Genomic DNA, 19,459 nt, shown 5'->3' with positions numbered 1-19,459 from the left:
GCCGTGACAATAAACACATGAATCGTACCTGAGTCACACGTCTGTTTGCATTCTGTATAACAGCGCAGACGGCGGGCACGGTGGTTTGTGACGGTGTTACCTTGGTACTATTTGATCAAGTCACGTAGTTGTTACATCGTTGAAGTTCTCTTAGAAGCTTCTTTCAAATGCCACAGAAAAAGTATCGAGTTCCATCAGAAAAAAAAACGAAGTCGGTGTCGTTATTCCGCGAATATAAACGATAAAAATTACTTTCTAACTTCAGGAAATTCTCCATGTTGTCCTCTATAACTTGGCGATAACCGCACCTCGATATATTTATTCCTCTCGGATGCATGTGGGATGGCCTGTCTTAGTTGCCTCGCTTTTTGACTATTATTGGACAAATGAAAGTAGCGAGTATAGGACAATGAAACAAACAAACAATCCAAATAAGCAAGGATCTCAACTGCATCTATGTTGCTGAAGGTTAACACATGTTCATGTGAAGGCAGGTGCCAGTAGGACCCCTCAACTATGCTCGTATAGATTCATAAATCTCAGCTGTGCTCCGAATGCATTGCCAGTCATTCACAACCCGTTACTGGGGTTCATCGACACTGTCAACAGAGTTGAAATACGCTAAAATCTTTCAATATCCCCAGACAAAAAATTTCCAACGGGTTCAAAAGGTAGCCCACTCGAAATGTGCATTTGTGAAATCAAAATTGCTGCCAGGTGGTACCAACCATTGTACTGCAACACTCCGTGATGCTCCTTGTTATGCTGTCCACAAGCTGGTCGAAACATAGCTACTCAAGCCTGTTTCCCTCTTCCATTGTGTCCCTCGTGACGTCCGTTGAGTGAGCGGGAAGGGTTCCTGCGGCGACTCATTGGTCCCAAGCATATTCAGTCGGGTACATGTCAACAGAAACCACAGCTCACTCCATTTTGATTCTTTACCTCCTGTAGGAATGTGTCCACCATGTCCTCGTGCATTACCTTCTTGAAAGACAAACCCATCGCTGAACCTTTTACTGGAGGACTGGGCGATAGATTCGAGGGTTCTGGCCGGATACTACAAAGCCCTCAAATTATCCTCCGTAGCGATGGCAAACGGCAGGCTCTATACGTGCTACTCGCACAAAACATTAAAGACAGTCTCCCTACTAAACCCTTGGGACTCCATGCAAGAGCAGTGTTTTGGTATCTGTACACCTCCAGGCCTTCGACGACGGTCATCAGGTGTCGGAAAAATCCTACACTTGTCAATGAAGACGTCACGTATCCTGGCTCCGTTTCAGGTACTACCAAACCCATTTATTTCGTGCACTGTAGCTATATAGGTTTATTCTGCTGTTCGAAATAGATTCATAGAGGTGAAAGTGACTGTGTGGAAACGTAGCTTTCTATCTGAGTAGGCACAGCTCTCCCGAAAGAGACAGCGACATCTTGTGTTACACTCTTCGCAGAGCAACTACCAACCATAATAGCGGTTGTCAGCTGGTGATGACAACTATCAGGCATCATGGCGCATGATGACAAAGGCCAATGTAACACCGACCTTACGATGATAAGGCCAATGAATAAAGTAAAGTCTTATTGTAGCTACCGACCCGCCATATCTTCCATTTCCAGGTCTCAAATTCTTTTCTGTCACAATAGTGGCTGAATGTTCGAATGATGTCGCTGCGGTGTCTTGAATGCGGCTAGCAATTTCTCATGCTGACAATCCTCGTCAGCACACAAACAGTACTGGAGGTGCTCAGAGATTGCTTGGTTCGAAATACGTCCAATCCTCGCGGTCTGGGATTTGTATTCTTGAACTAAATGATTCCAGGCAATTTCCGTGACGCTTTCGTCAGAAAATTCGCGGCTGATGTTTCTAGTACCGAGGAAATGTTCATTTGGTGACGGAGAGAAAGGGAGGATTGCTAAAGACAGTCGCTATTCCTCCTTGACGGATCTCCAGCCTTTCAGCAGGGATTGTGGCGCCCCACTTCAATGTTTGCCTCCTCGTTCCTCCTCGGTGCTGACTCGGTAAACATTCTGCATGTACTCGCTTACTTCTTCCCCAAATATTGGCAGCGATAAGATAACGACGAGTACGGAAATACTGTGGAAAGTAACAAAGAGTTCTCTCACTACAGAAACGACGAACGGAATACAGTTTGCGGAAGGCAGGGCCTACCTAACATCGTTCACCGCGCGTATGCGCACAGTGTTTTCCTCACAGCACATCGCCATCCTTCAAAATGGTTCAAATGGCTCTGAGCACTATGGGACTTAACTTCTGAGGTCATCAGTCCCCTAGAACTAGAACTACTTAAACCTAACTAACCTAAGGACATCACATACATCCATGTCCGAGGCAGGATTCGAACCTGCGACCGTAGCGGTTGCGCGGTTCCAGACTGTAGCGCCTAGAACCGCTCGGCCACCCTGGCCGACCTCGCCAGCCTTCCGGAATGCGGACAGCTGCTGTCGCCGGCTGCCAGTGTGAGTTCCAAGCAGATGAATGATTCGCAGCCATGTCGCCTCGGTCTGTCACTGTCGCCTCGCCAATCTGCTGCTCTTTTCATTTCGATAGTTGGGACCGTCTGAATCAGCCGGGAGCTTGCGTGACGAGATTCGTTCCAAATACTTCTTCTTTTTTTTTTCTCGCGATGGCATTTATACTGTATGACGCAACAGACGGATAATCGAAAAAGTCAGAGAACTCTACCCACAGTGTGAATAAAGACATATATATGTTGTTGTTGTTGTTGTTGTGGTCTTCAGTCTAAAGACTGGTGTGATGCAGCTCTCCATGCTACTTCCTGCGCAAGCCTCTTCATCTCCGAGTAACTACTGCAACCTGGAACCCTCTGAATCTCTTGGTCTCCCTCTACCCCTCTGCTCTTTTCATTTCGATAGTTGGGACCGTCTGAATCAGCCGGGAGCTTGCGTGACGAGATTCGTTCCAAATACTTCTTCTTTTTTTTTTCTCGCGATGGCATTTATACTGTATGACGCAACAGACGGATAATCGAAAAAGTCAGAGAACTCTAGCCACAGTGTGAATAAAGACATATATATGTTGTTGTTGTTGTTGTTGTGGTCTTCAGTCTAAAGACTGGTTTGATGCAGCTCTCCATGCTACTTCCTGCGCAAGCCTCTTCATCTCCGAGTAACTACTGCAACCTGGAACCCTCTGAATCTCTTGGTCTCCCTCTACCCCTCTACGATTCCCTCTTCGTCCCCCCCTCCCCCCACGCTTCCCTCCAGTACTAAACTGGTGATCCTTTGATTCCTGAGATGTGTCCTACCAATCGATCCCTTCATCTAGTCAGATTCTGCCACAGATTTCCCTTTTCCCCAATTCTATACAGTACTTCCTCACTAGTTGTGTGATCCACCCACCTCTTATTTTATTTTTTATCCACACGTCTAGTTACGTAGGACCAAATTGAGGAGCAAATCTTCAAGGTCATGGAACGTGTCCTCTTGCTGCCCATCTAATCTTCATCATTCTTCTGTAGCACCACATTTCGAAAGCTTCTATTCTCTTCTAATCTAAACTGTTTATCGTCCATCTTTCACTTCCATATATAGCTACACTCCATACAAATACTTTCAGGAAGGACTTCATGACATATCTTTATTGGCTGTTAATAAATTTCTCTTCTTCAGAAATGCTATTCTTGCCATTGTCGGTCTACATTTTATATCCTCCCTACTTCGACCATCATCAGCTATTTTGCTTCCCAAATAGTAAAACTCCTTTACTACTATAAGTGTCTCATTTCCTAATATAATTCCCGCAGCATCACCTGATTTAATTCGACTACACCCGCGCGGAGTGGCCGCGCTGTTTAAGGCGTCCTGTCACGGGCTGGGCAGCCACTCTCACCGGAGGTTCGAGCTTGAGTGTGTGTCTTGTTCTTAGCATAAGTTAGTTTAACTTGGTTTAAATAGTGTGTAAGACTAGGGACCGATGACCTAAGCAGTTTGGTCCCTTAGGAATTAACACACATCTGAACATCCGAATTCGACTACATTCCATTACCCTCGTCTTGCTTTTCTCGCTGTTCATCTTGTATCCTCCCTTCAAGACACTTCCATCCCCTTCAACTGCTCTTCAAAGTCCTTTGCTGTCTCTGACAGAATTACAATATCATCGGCAAACCTCAAAGATTTTGTTTCTTCTCCCTGAACTCTGATTCCTACTCCAAATTTTTATTTGGTTTCCTTTATTGCTTGCTCAATATACAGATTTTATAACATCGGGGAGAGGCTACAACCCTGTCTCACTCCCTTCCCAACCACTGCTTCCCTTTCATGTCCCTCGACTCTTATAACTGCCATCTGGTTTCTGTACAAATTGTAAATAGCTTTTCGCTCCCTGTATTTTACCCCTACAACCTTCAGAATTTGAAAGAGAGTATTCCAGTCAACATTGTCAAAAGCTTTCTCTAAGCCTACAAATGCTAGAAACGTAGGTTTTCCTTTCCTTAATCTACTTTTTAAGGTAAGTCGTAGGGTCAGTATTGGCTCACGTGTTCCAATATTTCTACGGAATCCAAACTGATCTTCCCCGAGGTCGGCTTCTACCAGTTTTCCCATTCGTCTGTAAAGAATTCGCGTTACTATTTTACATCTGTGACTTAATAAACTGATAGTTCGGTAATTTTCCCGCCTGTCAGGAGCTGCATTCTTTGGAACGGGGATTATTATATTCTTCTTGAAGTCTGAGGGTATTTCGCCTGTCACATACATCTTGCTCCCCAGACGGACTAGTTTTGTCATGCCTGCTCTCCCAAGGCTATGAGTAGCTCTAACGGTATGTTGTCTTCTCCCAGAGCCTCGTATCGACTTAAGTCTTTCGGTGATTTGTCAAATTCTTCTCGCGGTATCATATATCCCTTGTCATCTTCCCTTATGTCATCATCTATGTCCATAAAATTGCCCTCAAGTACATCTCCCTTGTATAGACTCTCTATACACTCCTTCTAGATATTTTCAATATCGTGCAATACGGCTAGTATAAAGCAGTCCTTTGTCTCGTTCTTCTTGTACTAATCTTATCTTACCGTCACTACATTCAACATTCTTGGTAACTGTGGATCACACATTATAATTCGCAAAATTTGAAGCTACAATATCTGATCAAAAGTATGTGGACACCTATTAGGTGACTTTAATATGGGATGTATCCACCCTTCGTTTTCATGACGGCTTGAACTGTGTTGAAGACACTTTCGGTGAGGGGGAATGGCATCCCATTCTTTCTCGAGAGCCAAAATCAGAGAAGATAGTAATGTTGGACGCCGGAGTCTAGAGCTAATTCGACGTTCTAGCTCAGACGAAGGGTGTTCCACTGGGTTTAGGTCGGGACTTTTCGGCAGGCTAGTAGGTTTGAGAAATGTTACCGTTTGTAAACTATTTGCCTCACAGATCCTGACGAAATATATTGTCTTGCTAATACAATCATCGTCTCCGAGCTATCTCTCTACTTTAAGCAGTACATAATGCTGCAAAAGTGTTCACGTCCTTCCTCATTTTGCGCTTTGTTAAATCCAATAAAGGAACCACGTCCTAACAACAATAAAAACACCTCCATACTGTAACACCACCTCCTCCGTGCTTCACTTTTGGCACTACATATGATAACAGATAACGTTCTCCAAGCATTCGCAGAACCCAAATCCTTCCATTGAATTCGCACAGGGTACAAAGTAACTCGTTTCCAGCCATCCACTGTCCCATCGCGTCCCTTTTTACACGACTTCAAACGTTGCTTAGGACTAACTACAGAAATATGTGGGGTATTAGGAGCTTCTTGACCTTTGTGTCTGTCCTAAAGAGTTTCTACAGCTGTCACCACATCCCATATATCAGTCGCCATCGGTTTCTATCTTCTCACGCTTCCTCGTCGTCATATACTAGTATTTCTCTTTTCCGCATGGCCTTTCTTACTGGGCACCCTTCAGTCTTCCCCTTCTCCTTCTTACCTGAGGATGGTACATCAAGCTCTCCTTTGGCAATATGTCACCTGACTTTCGCATTGTATGTCCCCACCACTCGAGCTGTCGTCCTGTCTGTGATGCTTTGTTGAGTAGAGGTATCTACATAAAACTTTTACGCTGAAGTGACAAAGAAACTAGTACACCTACCTAATATCGTATAGGCCCCCCGCGAGCAAGCAGAAGCGTGACTTGGCATGGACTCGACCGATATCTGAAGTACTGCTGGAGGGGACTTATACCATGAATCCTGCAGGGCTGTCCATAAATCCGTAAGAATGCGAGGGGGTGGATATCTCTTCTCAAGTGCAAGGCATCCCAGATATGCTCAATAATCCTCATGTCTGGTGAGTTTGGGGGCCAGCGGAAGTGTTTAAACTCAGAATATTGTTCCTGGAGCCACAGTGTAGCAATTTTGGACGTGTGGAGTGTTGCGTTCTTCTGCTGGAATTGCCCAAGTTCATCGGAATGCATGGAATGGATGCATGTTGTTAGAAAGGATGTTTACATATGTGTCACCTGTCAGAGTCGTATCTGGACCTAGCAGGGGGGTCATATCACTCCAACTGCACAACTGTACACGCCTCCCACCATTAAAGAGGCTCCACCAGCTTGAACATCCCTTGCTAGTAGGGGAACAAGCTATGTTGTGGCACATTTTGTTACTGTGGGTTGCAGAGGTATGCACTCAGGAGCGAACCTATTGATCTCCTTTGATTGACAGGTACTTAACCCATTGTTCTCCTTTAATTTACAGGTACTTAACCTATTGTTCTATTAAGTGCTTTTCCATGTCATCCCCATTTCCTTTTGATTGATAGGCACTTATTCGATTGTCCTCCCACTCCCTCCACCTCCCCCAACACCCCTCCCCCCCTCGCTGCTACAGGTACACTTTCAGGTCTGAGTTATTGGAATAGCTGCTCGCAGTCTTATCAATTTGATTGACTACTTAATTAAACTGATCAATTAATTCACCTCTCACCCACTGGTAAACACCATCCCCCACACCCAGAAAATGGTGGTAAGTTCAAATTTCATCAGGTCCATGCAACACACCATGGCTACCTCCACTAACCTAAGAAAATGGCGGGAAAAAGGGCACTTTGGCTACCTCCATTAACCTAAGTCATCTGACTGCCAGCTCTTCCTAGGGATTGGTGGGAAAAGGACTCTGCCTGTGCTGGACATAAATCTTTATTTTCAGTCTTTATATAAGCAATTAGAGGCAGTACTGCCATCAAGTGTGTTCACCCCAAGGTCCAGAGTCCAACTGTTCTAGTACACAGTACTGCCACCAGAGGGCACTGTCGACCCTTCTGTGATATAATCCAAGATGGCGGTCTGGTGGTGGTGGAGAGGAAGAATCTCATAACAAGAAATTCAAGGGCATATTGCTTATCTATAAAAAAATTCAGTTTGTGGCGTTGGATTTCTCTTGCTCATCATTCTCTGCTGTTTTGAAACATGTAGGTCTTGTAAGAAGCAATTACATGGGGCAAACATGTTGCATAAAAAATGTTTGGCAGTATACTCCAGGTGTCTTAACCTAATGTTTGGGACTTTCTTGGCACTTAACCTATTGTTCTGTTAAATGGCTTTCCATGTCACTCCCATTTCCTTTAACTATTGTACCGCCTTTGATACCAAATTAAGTAATTATTTATGTCCTCCCACCATTTTCTGGTACACTTTTCGAATTTCACATACTTTTGAACCCCATTTTTGGCGCATCCTTCTTGGTCACTCACCCCCTTAAACTATAGTACTGTGTTTTACATAAAAATTATGCAAATTAACCTATTGTTCTGCACTTAACCTGCTGTTCTGCTCCATGTCACCCGCCCACACACCCACACCCTCCCCTTAACTACTGTACCGTTAACACCAAATCGATATAAAAAATTTATGCAACTTAATTAATTGGTATTCTTCACATGTATTGGGTAGTTGTTCTTATTTTGCAGTATCCTACTGGTCGGTGAAACAAAAGATCACTAGTAAAAAACGCGTCCAGCCACCCGATGCTCGATGCCGACACCGGAGTCCGGGTGCACCAGTGGGCCTTGCGAAGTGGTGTCTCGCCCATCAGCTGCCCAGCGAGGCACAGGTGTCATTTCTGATCCCTCAGCCACGAGGTGGTGACATCCCTTTTATACTTGACACATGAGAAATTCCTGTCGAAATACGTGATCACCTAGGCACCATTCCTGACGCAACCAGATGGGAGTGAAACCTATTTGCAGAGCACAGACACTCCAAGGGCCCATGAGCGTCAACGCCGGACGTAAGGCAGCATGAGTCATCGCTCTCACGCCGCTGCTGCCTACAGCGAGCAGGTGAAAGTTGGGTCTATTTTCGGGTATACAGTTAGAGTTATACTAACATCATAGAACTCCAAGACATGCTCATGCCGGTCCCATACGCGAGACGCCCCTGTGCTGCGTGTGTGTGTGTTCGCGCTGCTGGTGTGATTCCTCTCTCTACCTGCGGTCCAGTGAAGAGCTAATTGCCGAGCGACTCACCCTTGCAGACGCTGCAGAAATGGGTTCCAGAATAGCACAGGGTTCCGCACTGTCCTAGCTGAGCCACGGCTGGCTCAAGTGGTGCTTGTCTTGGGTTAAACCCTGGTTGCAATCCTGTGGTTTTATTTCTCCTGTGGCTATCATGATAATGTTGCTGTCCGTGAGTGGCAGCAGCAGCGTGTATCGATACTAGTACTGCTGTACTATCTTTGGTGTGGCACATATAGTTTCCGTCTCAGAGGTGTGTGTGTGTGTGTGTGTGTGTGTGTGTGTGTGTGTGTGTGGAGTCGGTCGATTGGCATGGAGCAGCAAGGAAGTCTCCGTCGCACGTACTCTGGCTGGGGTCGCTGGCAGTATGCACGCGTGGTTGGAATGTGAGGTGCTGGTTGCAAGTGCTACGAAGTTCGTCGCCCACCGATCTTGGATATGAAAGTTGAGTCCTCACTTGACGTACTATCGAGCCTCAACTGTTTACATTTCTTCGTTTGATCCTGGTTGTCGCTTATGGGACATTCCCGTGAGCAACAACGTGGGTGTATTCAAGTTGACTAAGATTCAAGCCGTCTTCCAGGGGAGTTTAACTTACCGTAATTTATTCCCTGTTGCTGAAGCTGCCCAGCGGTATCTTCTGCCTTGTGGCCGTTGACGTTCCGGTTACCTGCCCTGGTCGTCGGCGTAATTTTCGGCAGCGTATTTCCCTCGTGTTGTTACTGTCCAGCGTGAAGTGTAGTTCGACAGCTGAGGTGTTGTTGCTCGTTGTTGGCGCCTATATTGTGTGTGTCGTTGTGTAGAAACCTTGTGGTGGTTTTGCTGGTTGCGTGGAGCGGAACTGATTTTGTTGATTGGTCGGTCGACTGTCTGTCGGTTGGGTTGCCTTCATATTAAGAAGTCGTTGGACAGGCTGCCTGTCTCACCTGAACGGGCGTTAGTGTTACAATCTCAGGCCGACCCTTGGAAACTTCTGAGTGCCATTTCTGTTTGTGTTACATAGTAATTTCCCTGTTTGGGTTTTAGTTATTTGGTGGATGTGTCGCCTTCATCCGAATATCAATATCTCTTAAATTAATGTTCTTGTCTTGCCCTTAAGGCATAAGATTGTTATTCTTTATTGGAGCCTTCAGCCGAATTTTGTATGAAGTGTTTTAAGATACAGCCTTCTGCCTTTTAAAATTGAAACTCTTCTTTCTAGGGCTTAAGCTGTTAAACATATTTTTTTGATATGTGGCCTTCAGCCGAGTATTAATATCTCTTACATTAATGTTCTTGTCTTGCAATAAGGCATAAGATCGTTATGCTTTTGTATGGGACCTTGACCCGAATTTTGCATGAAATGTTTTAAGATAAGTCCTTCTGCCTTTTTATTGTAACTCTTCTTATTGCTTAATATGTGGCCTCCAGCCAAGTCCCATTAAAATTAAATTGCTAACGCTTTCAGCCTGTTTATATTGTAGATTTAGGAAAATATTTTTGGGTGAAACCTACAGAAGAACCTTGTATTTCAATTTCTTGCTTAGGCCTTGTGCCTTGGATTTTGAGTGTGGCTTTCAGCCGATCTAAAGTTAATCAAAGGAGGTCGATTAAAGTTTTGAGTGTTCTTTATCCTTGTTGTAAGATTGTGTGTTGATAAATAAAGTTTGTACGTTGAGTGCAACTGACAGCAACTTATTTTGGCCCCTTTCCACAACCAAATCCGCTCTGTCCTGCTAGGCCAGGCATTTCCCTATCGAAACACTTGCGAGACAAGTCTAGCCCTGCTTAACTGCCCTGCATAACTGACACAACACCCCGAAATGCGCTCGCGTAGCTACAAACCATCGCAAGCGCATCTACCAAGGCTTCATTTCCATCGAATAGTCAAAACACGGCCATGTCGCACTAACTCAGGTCACTCTGTTTCTACACGGGTTGCAGAAGGGGTTGGATATGGCTGTCTCTGACTTCTACTCAGTTCTGACTTAAATTGGAACGATCACATGTGGAAAGCTGTAGAAATGGGATCAGTTGCAAGATGCGTAGGGGGTGACTAAAATCACGTTGGAATTATACTTTTGCAGCTAGGTTGGACAAAGGTGACTAGTTTCGAGATATCAGAGTGCCAGAAATATGATTCACATTGGTTGTTATCATTAAAAGACTTCTCCATAGGATCCAACGAATGTATGTGGTTGAATGCAATGATTTGATTCCAAATCCCAGACAGCAATTCTAGCGGATAGCGTAGCACTAGAGATCTGAAAAGTTGGTGTTAATTTATTAAGACCTCAATCAGCACACCATCTACTACAGTTTGTTATCCTTTTCAATAAACCTTCGCCTATAACTCAGTGGATATATCGCACAACCTCATGACATTGCATTGAGGCAATACGTTACACATACTAGAGAAATATCTAGCGGCATGAGGGAGTTGCAAACAGCGGTTTCGTACCACGTTCCTTAGCCGAATCACTTTCAAAATTGAGCGATTTTATCCCGAGGTTGCATCGTAGGCTACGTCTAACCGGACTGCTCGTCTGGTAATATACACTCCGGCGAATACGGGCTCGGTATTTGTCCGGAAAAAGACCTGTTTATTCAGATGTAATGCCATACCGCGATTTATAAAGCCAGTATAGCTTTTAAAATAGATACTTGTGTGCAGCTGTAGAACCAAGACCGCTTGTGACAGTAACATGCAGTAGTTGTTGCGATCGGGTTTTTTAACATCTGGCAGTTTGTGTCTTTCTAAGACACAGTGGTACCACTCGCAAGAAAAACTTATGAGTCATGTCCACCCATCGCTGATTTTCTCTCAGTATTACTTTGTATCGCCGGCAATCATTTATTGTCCAAGTATTATACTAATTAATAGTAGAGGGTGCGTGATAAGTTCACCTTCAACATCAGGCTTATAAAGTATGTGTTTGTGTTCCGACGTGTGCAAAAGAGAATGACTATGTCCAGTCATACGGGAGGTAGAGATATTTCTGTTTCCAGAGACGACAGCAGGATGTATTTCCGATACGTCCCTCATTGTCGAATGACATCCAATGGAGGACGCGATCATGACATTTAGTTGTAAGTAATATATATGTGACCGATTTCTTAGAATGATAATTCTACCTGTGCATGCTTGGCATGCAGCGCCGGCGAGCTGTGTGGGGGTGATTCACGTTTCCCGTTAACGGTCGGAGTTGTCTGAATGGAGAGGCCTGTTGGAGTGTAGGAATGTAGATGAATTAACCATGTTGTCCTCTAGACGACCGAGTAGCGAACTAATACTTAGTATGTGTCGGATAGCTTTTGTGATCACGTGGAAATGTGAGAAGATTGAATATGGATGTGTGTTGGCACTGGACTGTTATTCCCTCAGATGTAAATTGTTCGATTGACTGCTTCTGCACATTTTGCGCCTTTATTTAGTTGAGAAAAGATCGATTGTGGTGTGTGCATCTAGCATGTGGAAGACATATTTGCCGGTTCTCTAGACATGAGAAACATCTTAGTTGAAACTTCCTGGCAGATTAAAACTGTGTGCCCGACCGAGACTCGAACTCGGGACCTTTGCCTTTCGCGGGCAAGTGCTCTACCAACTGAGCTACCGAAGCACGACTCACGCCCGGTACTCACAGCTTTACTTCTGCCAGTACATCTTAGTTGAGCTTGTAAATTATAGGGATGATTTCGTATCTGCTGCATCACCGACATCGGTATTCGTGAGTGGAAATATCAATTTTCTCTGTTTCTTTTCGATTTTCCGCGTAAATGTCTTCGGAAACGTGACAAGTTTCTAGTTAGTCAGTGGTTTACAGCACCCCCCCCAACTAGCTAAAGTTTCGGGTTTGTAGACAAATAATTTCCAGTCTATATCTTCAGAATTATGTTGTGTGAGCGATCGGAAGGATAATGCTGTGCGCTTGATACTGAGAAGTACATTGAAAATGGTATGATACTCTAGCAAGCCATGCGAAATTAGATATATTCTTGTAATCTCAGAGTCTGGAGATGGGTGTAGAAAAGCGAGCAAGCACGCAAGCAGATCCGGACCAGAAACAGTAACATGTTTGTGCCAAGAGGGGAAACGAGGCGAAATTTGTAGAACAGTTCTGAGGGTGACTTCGATCCACTGAGGGGGCTCTTGTCATGCACTGGGGGTGTATGCCCACCCGACCTCGTGGCAAATATCTAGTGCCTCGAGTATACCTACGGTGCTGTCTGTCTTCACGGTATATGTACGAATGATGTAAAAGGGCTGACTTTGTATGGTGCAGCACATGAATTGTATGTTTACTACATCGACACAGTACGTGGTGATATATTGATGGGTCAGAGATCGGTTTCACGTTCTAATATTCAAGCTCCTGTCTTCGGTGGGAGAGCAGTGTAATTGTGTAAGAGTCTTTCCGTATTTGACGATATGTAGGGTAGTTTGTAGGGTTTAATTGCCAGTGCAATATGGCGATTTGTGTAAAATAGTTTTTTGCCGCTCAAAGTCTGGTCTGCAGAAAGAAAAAAAAAAGGTGGACGGCGCATCCACACCAGCGGCATCAGTAATTCAGAGGGTAATTTCGATAATAGCTAATCGTAATGCTCCATTCATTTCACAAGACACCCTTAGTGCTGGGATATAGGAGTCTCTACACAGCAGTGAGAACGTTTGCGTATGTTGAAAGCAGGAAGGGTAGCACGATGGATGAGGTGCCACATTAGGAGCACGAGGAAGAATGCATTCGATGTTATTTGGCGCTATTTTCGTAAACAGGTTCTGTTAGGGCAAGCATTTCCATGCATACAAGCCGAGACAACATGAAAGCTCCTAAAAAAGCGAGCATTGACTATTTCTGGGTCACTATACAATTTCCAAGAGGTTGAATTGGTTCTTATTTTACACAGCCATGTGATATGAGTATAAGATTGAGAACCTTGTTAGATGCACTTGCAATGGTTTGTAGCTACGCGAACACATTTCGTGGCATTGTGTCAGCTACGCTCAGCAGTTAAGCACAGCTAGATGTGTCTCGCATGTTCCGTTAGGATCGTGCAGGCCAATGCTTCCTGTGCTATTCTGGAACGGATTTCTGTAGCATCTGTAAGGGTGAGTCACTTGGCAATTAGCTCATCGCTGGACCGCAGGTAGACAGAGGGACCATACCAGCACTGGTGAACACACCCATTCGTCCCAGAGGCATCTCTCATATGGGACCAGCGTGAGCGCACCTTGGACTTCCATGACATCAGTATAACACTCGAAGAACTGTAACTGTATTTCGCCAGGAATTTCTCAGGTGTTAAGTATGAAAGAGATGCCACCGCCTGATACTTGAGGAATCTGAATGGACACCTTTGCATTGCTGGGCAGCTGACGGCCACGTCGCCACTTCGCGGGGTCTGCCAATGTACCCAGACTCTGGCGTCAGGTGTCAGGATGTGCTTTTTACCAGCGATCTTTTATTTAAACTATATTCCATCGATTTCACCAACCAAGAGGATGCTGTGAATTAAGAAAAACTATCCCATACATGTGAAGAATACAGTTTTAATTAATTTGCGTAAATTTTTTATCTCAACGTGGTGTTAGTGGTATAATAGTTAAGGGGAGTGTGTGTGTGAGCGGGTGACATGGAGCAGAACAGCAGGGTAAGTGCAGAACAATAGGTTAATTTGCATAATTTTTGTACAATAGTTTAAGTGGGAGGCTGACAAGAAGAATGCATTAGAAATGGCGTTCAAAAGCATGTTAAATTTGAAAAGTGTGCCAGAAAATGGTGGGAGGACATAACTAATTACTTAATTTGATATTAAAGGCGGTACAATAGTTTAAGGAAATGGGGGTGACATGGAAAGCCATTTAACAGAACAATAGGTTAAGTGCCGGCAAACGCCCAAACATTAGGTTGAGACACCCAGGGTACAGTGTCGAACATTAGGTTATGCAACATGTTTGCCCCATGTAATTGCTTCTTACAAGACCTACCTGTTTCCAAACAGCAGAGAATGATGAGAAAGAGAAATCCAAACTTACAAACTGAATTTTTGATAGATAAACAATATGCCCTTGAATTTCCTGTTATGAGATCCTTCCTCTCCACCACCACTGGACCGCCATCTTGGATTATGTCATGGAAGGGACAACAATGCCCTCTGGTGGCAGTACTGTGTACTAGATCAGTTGGACTCTGGACCTTGGGGTGAACACACGTGATGGCGGTATTGCCTCTAATTTCTTAAATAAAGACTGAAAATAAAGACTTATATCCAGCACAGGCAGAGTCCTTTTCTCGCCAATCCCTAGGAAGAGGTGGCGGTTGGATGACTTAGGTTAGTGGAGGTAGTCAAAGTACCTTTTTTTCCCGCCTTTCTTTTGGGTTAGTGGAGGTAGCCATGGTGTGTTGCTTGGTCCTGATGGAATTTGAACTTACCACCATTTTCTGGGGGAAGGGACAGGGTTTATCAGTGGGTGAGAGTTGATCAATTTAATTAAGTAGTCAATCAAATTGATAAGAGTGAGAGGAGCTATTCCAATAACTCAGACCTGAAAGTGACATTGAAAACCACTTAACAGAACAATAGGTTAAGTGCCTGTCAATCAAAGGAGAACAATAGGTTAAGTACTTGTCAGTCTAAGGAGAACAATACATTTGTCCCTGAGTGTATACCTGCCCGATGTAGGCAATCTACACTAACAAAATGTGTCACAACATAACTTGATCCCCTACTGCAGTTGACATGTAGCGTCCAATGATTCATGCAGTTGTCTCCATACCAGTTTATGTCCGTCCGCTCAATACAATTGAAATCTGCAGCAGTTTGCGGAAGGGTTGCACTTCTGTCACGTTGAACGATTCTCTTCAGTCATCGTTGGTCCCGTTCGTGCAGGATCTTTTTTCGGTCGCAGGGAAGTCGGAGATCTGATGTTTTACCGGATTCCTGGTATTTACAGTACATTCGTAAAATGGTTGTATGGGAAAGTCCCCACTTCATCGCTACCTCGGAGATGTTGTGCCCCAAGGCTCTTGCGCCGACTATAACACCACTTTCAAACTCAATTAAATCTTGATAACCTGCCATTGTAGCAGCAGTAACCGATATAACAACGGCACCAGACATTTGTCTTGTATAGGCGCTGGCGACCGCACTGCCTGTTTATGTATCTCTGTATTTACGTGCCTATACCTGTCGCTTCGGTGTATTTCTTACGTGTTCTCACCGAGATATTCTACTATATCTTCTGAAATAGTTCATTTCTTCAACTTTCAATTTGTTTGTATTCTTTCCAGTAAGTTCCCAGTACCCGCAACAATAGCTCTTCACAGGTTCTACAATATGTAAGGGTACAATACGATCTTCGGATCGATTTTGCACAGGCAACAGAGAGTACGATTGTAATTGCTTTGGAGCGACCGATCTTGGAGGCAGCAGCGTTTTCAGACAGACCTGATAGTCGCTCACTAGAAGCAGTACCGTAGAGGCAGTGCTGATAGTCGGTGATGCATACGGTCGTTGTGTAATGGCACAGAGTTTGTTTGCTTGTTCTTTAATTGTGTCTGTTAATATTAGTGCTCATGTGTTTAACGAAATAAATGTTATATAGTAAAATCTGCGAATTGCTAATTTCAGTAGTATATCGCCCAGCATCACTTATAATAATAAGTGAAGTTAACAGTAGGAAAGCGGCACTTTTTAAAGGTACATATGCATGCTGAGCTTTTATTAGCAGAAAACGTAATTGTAAGTAATGAAATAAAGAAATAATCTGAGGCATAGATATAGCCCACGGCTGTATGCAGCCGCTGGAAACATTTGAAGATTTTTGATCGTCAGATGATTGGCGGAATAAGAGGCACCTTTTGTTTTGTAGGTCTTGTCCAGATCGGACGTATTTTGGCACAACTCCATTAATAGTACATTATTATTTTATTAATACATTCACAAGTTGTTACCTATCGACACTCGTAATTGCCTAATGCAAATCTCAGTGTAAGTTTCGTAATTTAATTGTGTTTTATTTTAGAATATACTGTTATTACTAACCTATGTATGTTTTATTTTGTATCGTTAGTCATTGTAAGATTGTTGGGTGACTTGGCGTGGCAAAAGATTCCGTACTTCTAAGCAAAAAGTAGTCCATCTCGATCCACCGGCGTCTTCGGGTCCTGTCTTATTACGAAGTCCGATTTCAGTGAAAACGCAGAGATAAGAAACACAGTTTAAAATACATGAACGGACCTTTTACCGTAAAGCCATGTTCAAGCGCCGAGAGTTTCTATGAAACATATTTTAACAATTCGTAAAATTAATTGATCTCTATTTAATATTCATTTCTATAATTCATTGTATTATCTCGATCCATATAGGAACGAGCTAAATTAAATTGACAGCTACTTGTCTGGACGCATTGTTATATGTACTATATTGTCTTCCTTTTGTTACATGTTTATTGGATACTCCAAACTGAACACGAGACACTGTTATTGACCATTGGAATACACTGAAGTAAGACGAATTACTGGATTGTATGTCGACACCTGAAATTACGCTGCAATCGTGGATACAAGGTAAGGCACCGCATCTTTACATCAGCAATCTTGCCCAAGTGCTTTGTATTATCGTGGCTTGCTTGGTAGATCTATCACAATTTTCCGTTTCCGTTGCAGTGATTTTAAGCTACATCGCGGTTTCAAACAAAATTATTTTCGTTTTTCATACAGTGCAACAATACAGTTTTACCAGTTCACAATATAGCCGACATTAGTTCTGTGCGACGTAATATGGTGTGCAGCCATTAATGTTCAAAATTCCATTATTACTTGCAATTATTTTCTCGTTCTGACATTGTCGCACAGCGAGATTAGTTTTCACATTTTTTTCTGCTTACGCTTACGAGTTTAAATTTTTATTGTGTCATTCATTACGTGTGGCATGGTATAGGCCAGGAAACAATATCAAAGATGGAGCACCAGAGACTGCAAACACAGATGCAGTCCGACTCTGACATGCCATTAAATAAAGAAAGTGACGTTACGGTTGACTCGAATACTAACGAGCGACATATTACTGACTATTCTGGTGACGTAATTTTAGAAAATAGACGTCCACCAGTAATATGCCTAAACCTAGTTCCGAACCCATTTTGGTGTCTGACGTCATGTCTAAGGACGTGGAGGGGACGGAACAGCTGCACATCTCTAGTATTGTCAGTATGTTCGATGCTATTATGACAGATGACGTCTATATGCGCCACTTTGAAAACAGCTCATGACGAGATGAAAACACGACATGATGAAATTAAATGAGATTTAGTTGCACTTAAAACATCGAACGACACTTTGTGTACCCGTGTTGAGGAGATAAATAATAGACTGACTGGACAAGTGTCCGACCTCAACGCGAAATTTTCAGAGCTTACATTACAAGAAAACACAAATAAAGATGTGACAGATATCCAAGCACAAGCAAACAATCTCAGTAAAACATGCGAGTCTTTAGTTAATCAGATTAAATCTTATCCGGCAGTGCATGATGATATAAAAACGCATATTGCCGATGTCGAAAACAAGTTTTACGCAATTGACAAACAGCTTTCTGATAAAGTAAGACTACGCACTGTCAACCATTTCTCATACATCAATAGAGACCTTCACAGTTGGGTAGAACTAAAAGACAAATATTTTCTCGAGTGCTTACAAGAAAAATTGCCTGCTGTCGTCCACGACACTGTCGCGGAATTTATAAATAACAACAATCACGTAATCAGTCAAGCAGCACAATCTGCCGCTGCGCAATCGAAACAGTTTGACCATTACGGTAACAGCAACCAAAACAGAGAGTTTGGCAATGAATACAAATACATTCAGGACGCATGCACACCACACACTACGTACTCACAACAACAACAGTATGCACCTCGACATGACACACTGCATTGCAGTCGTGATAATTATCAACAACATTTTCCTTGCCATTCGCCAGTTGAACCTTACTGTAGTCATTCTGAAACTAAACATTACTATAACGCCAAGGTAGAGTCTTAAAGCCTTCAGAAATGCATTTCCTCGTACGTGGAGTGACCGTAAGAGGATATCTTATGTTGTTGGTTATATCCAAGGCGACGCAGCTGTATGGGCGTATAATGAAGCCGACAGATGCGTCACGTACGAACAATTTGAGAGAGCCTTTTTATCTCAATTTTGGTCAAAATGTGTACATGAACGACTTCGTAGGCAGATTGTGGCTCCTGAACCATTCAATCCTAAGCACGTCAATTTGCGCCAGTATTTTGAGAAATACAGGGTGATTCAAAAAGAATACCACAACTTTAGGAATTTAAAACTCTGCAACGACAAAAGGCAGAGCTAAGCACTATCTGTCGGCGAATTAAGGGAGCTATAAAGTTTCATTTAGTTGTTCATTTGTTCGCTTGAGGCGCTGTTGACTAGGCGTCAGCGTCAGTTGATGCTAAGATGGCGACTGCTCAACAGAAAGCTTTTTGTGTTATTGAGTACGGCAGAAGTGAATCGACGACAGTTGTTCAGCGTGCATTTCGAACGAAGTATGGTGTTAAACCTCCTGATAGGTGATGTATTAAACGTTGGTATAAACAGTTTACAGAGAATGGGTGTTTGTGCAAAGGGAAAAGTTCTGGACGGCCGAGAACGAGTGATGAAAATGTAGCACGCATCCAGCAAGCATTTGTTCGCAGCCCCGGAAAATCGACTCGCAGAGCTAGCAGAGAGCTGCAAATTCCACAATCAACTGTATGGAGAGTCCTACGAAAAAGGTTAGTTATGAAATCTGAATGTCAACTACCCGAGGCGATGGATCGGCCGCCAGGCAGCCCGTGACAGAGCACTTCATCACTGGCCTCCAAGAAGCCCTGATCTTACCCCCTGCGATTTTTTCTTATGGGAGTAAGTTAAGGATATGGTGTTTCGGCCACCTCTCCCAGCCACCATTGATGATTTGAAACGAGAA

Source organism: Schistocerca serialis, chromosome 8 (genome assembly GCF_023864345.2).
Source record: "Schistocerca serialis cubense isolate TAMUIC-IGC-003099 chromosome 8, iqSchSeri2.2, whole genome shotgun sequence".
NCBI classification, from domain to species: domain Eukaryota; kingdom Metazoa; phylum Arthropoda; class Insecta; order Orthoptera; family Acrididae; genus Schistocerca; species Schistocerca serialis.
The sequence above is the reverse complement of the archived record's forward strand: the minus strand, read 5'-3'. Positions refer to the sequence as shown.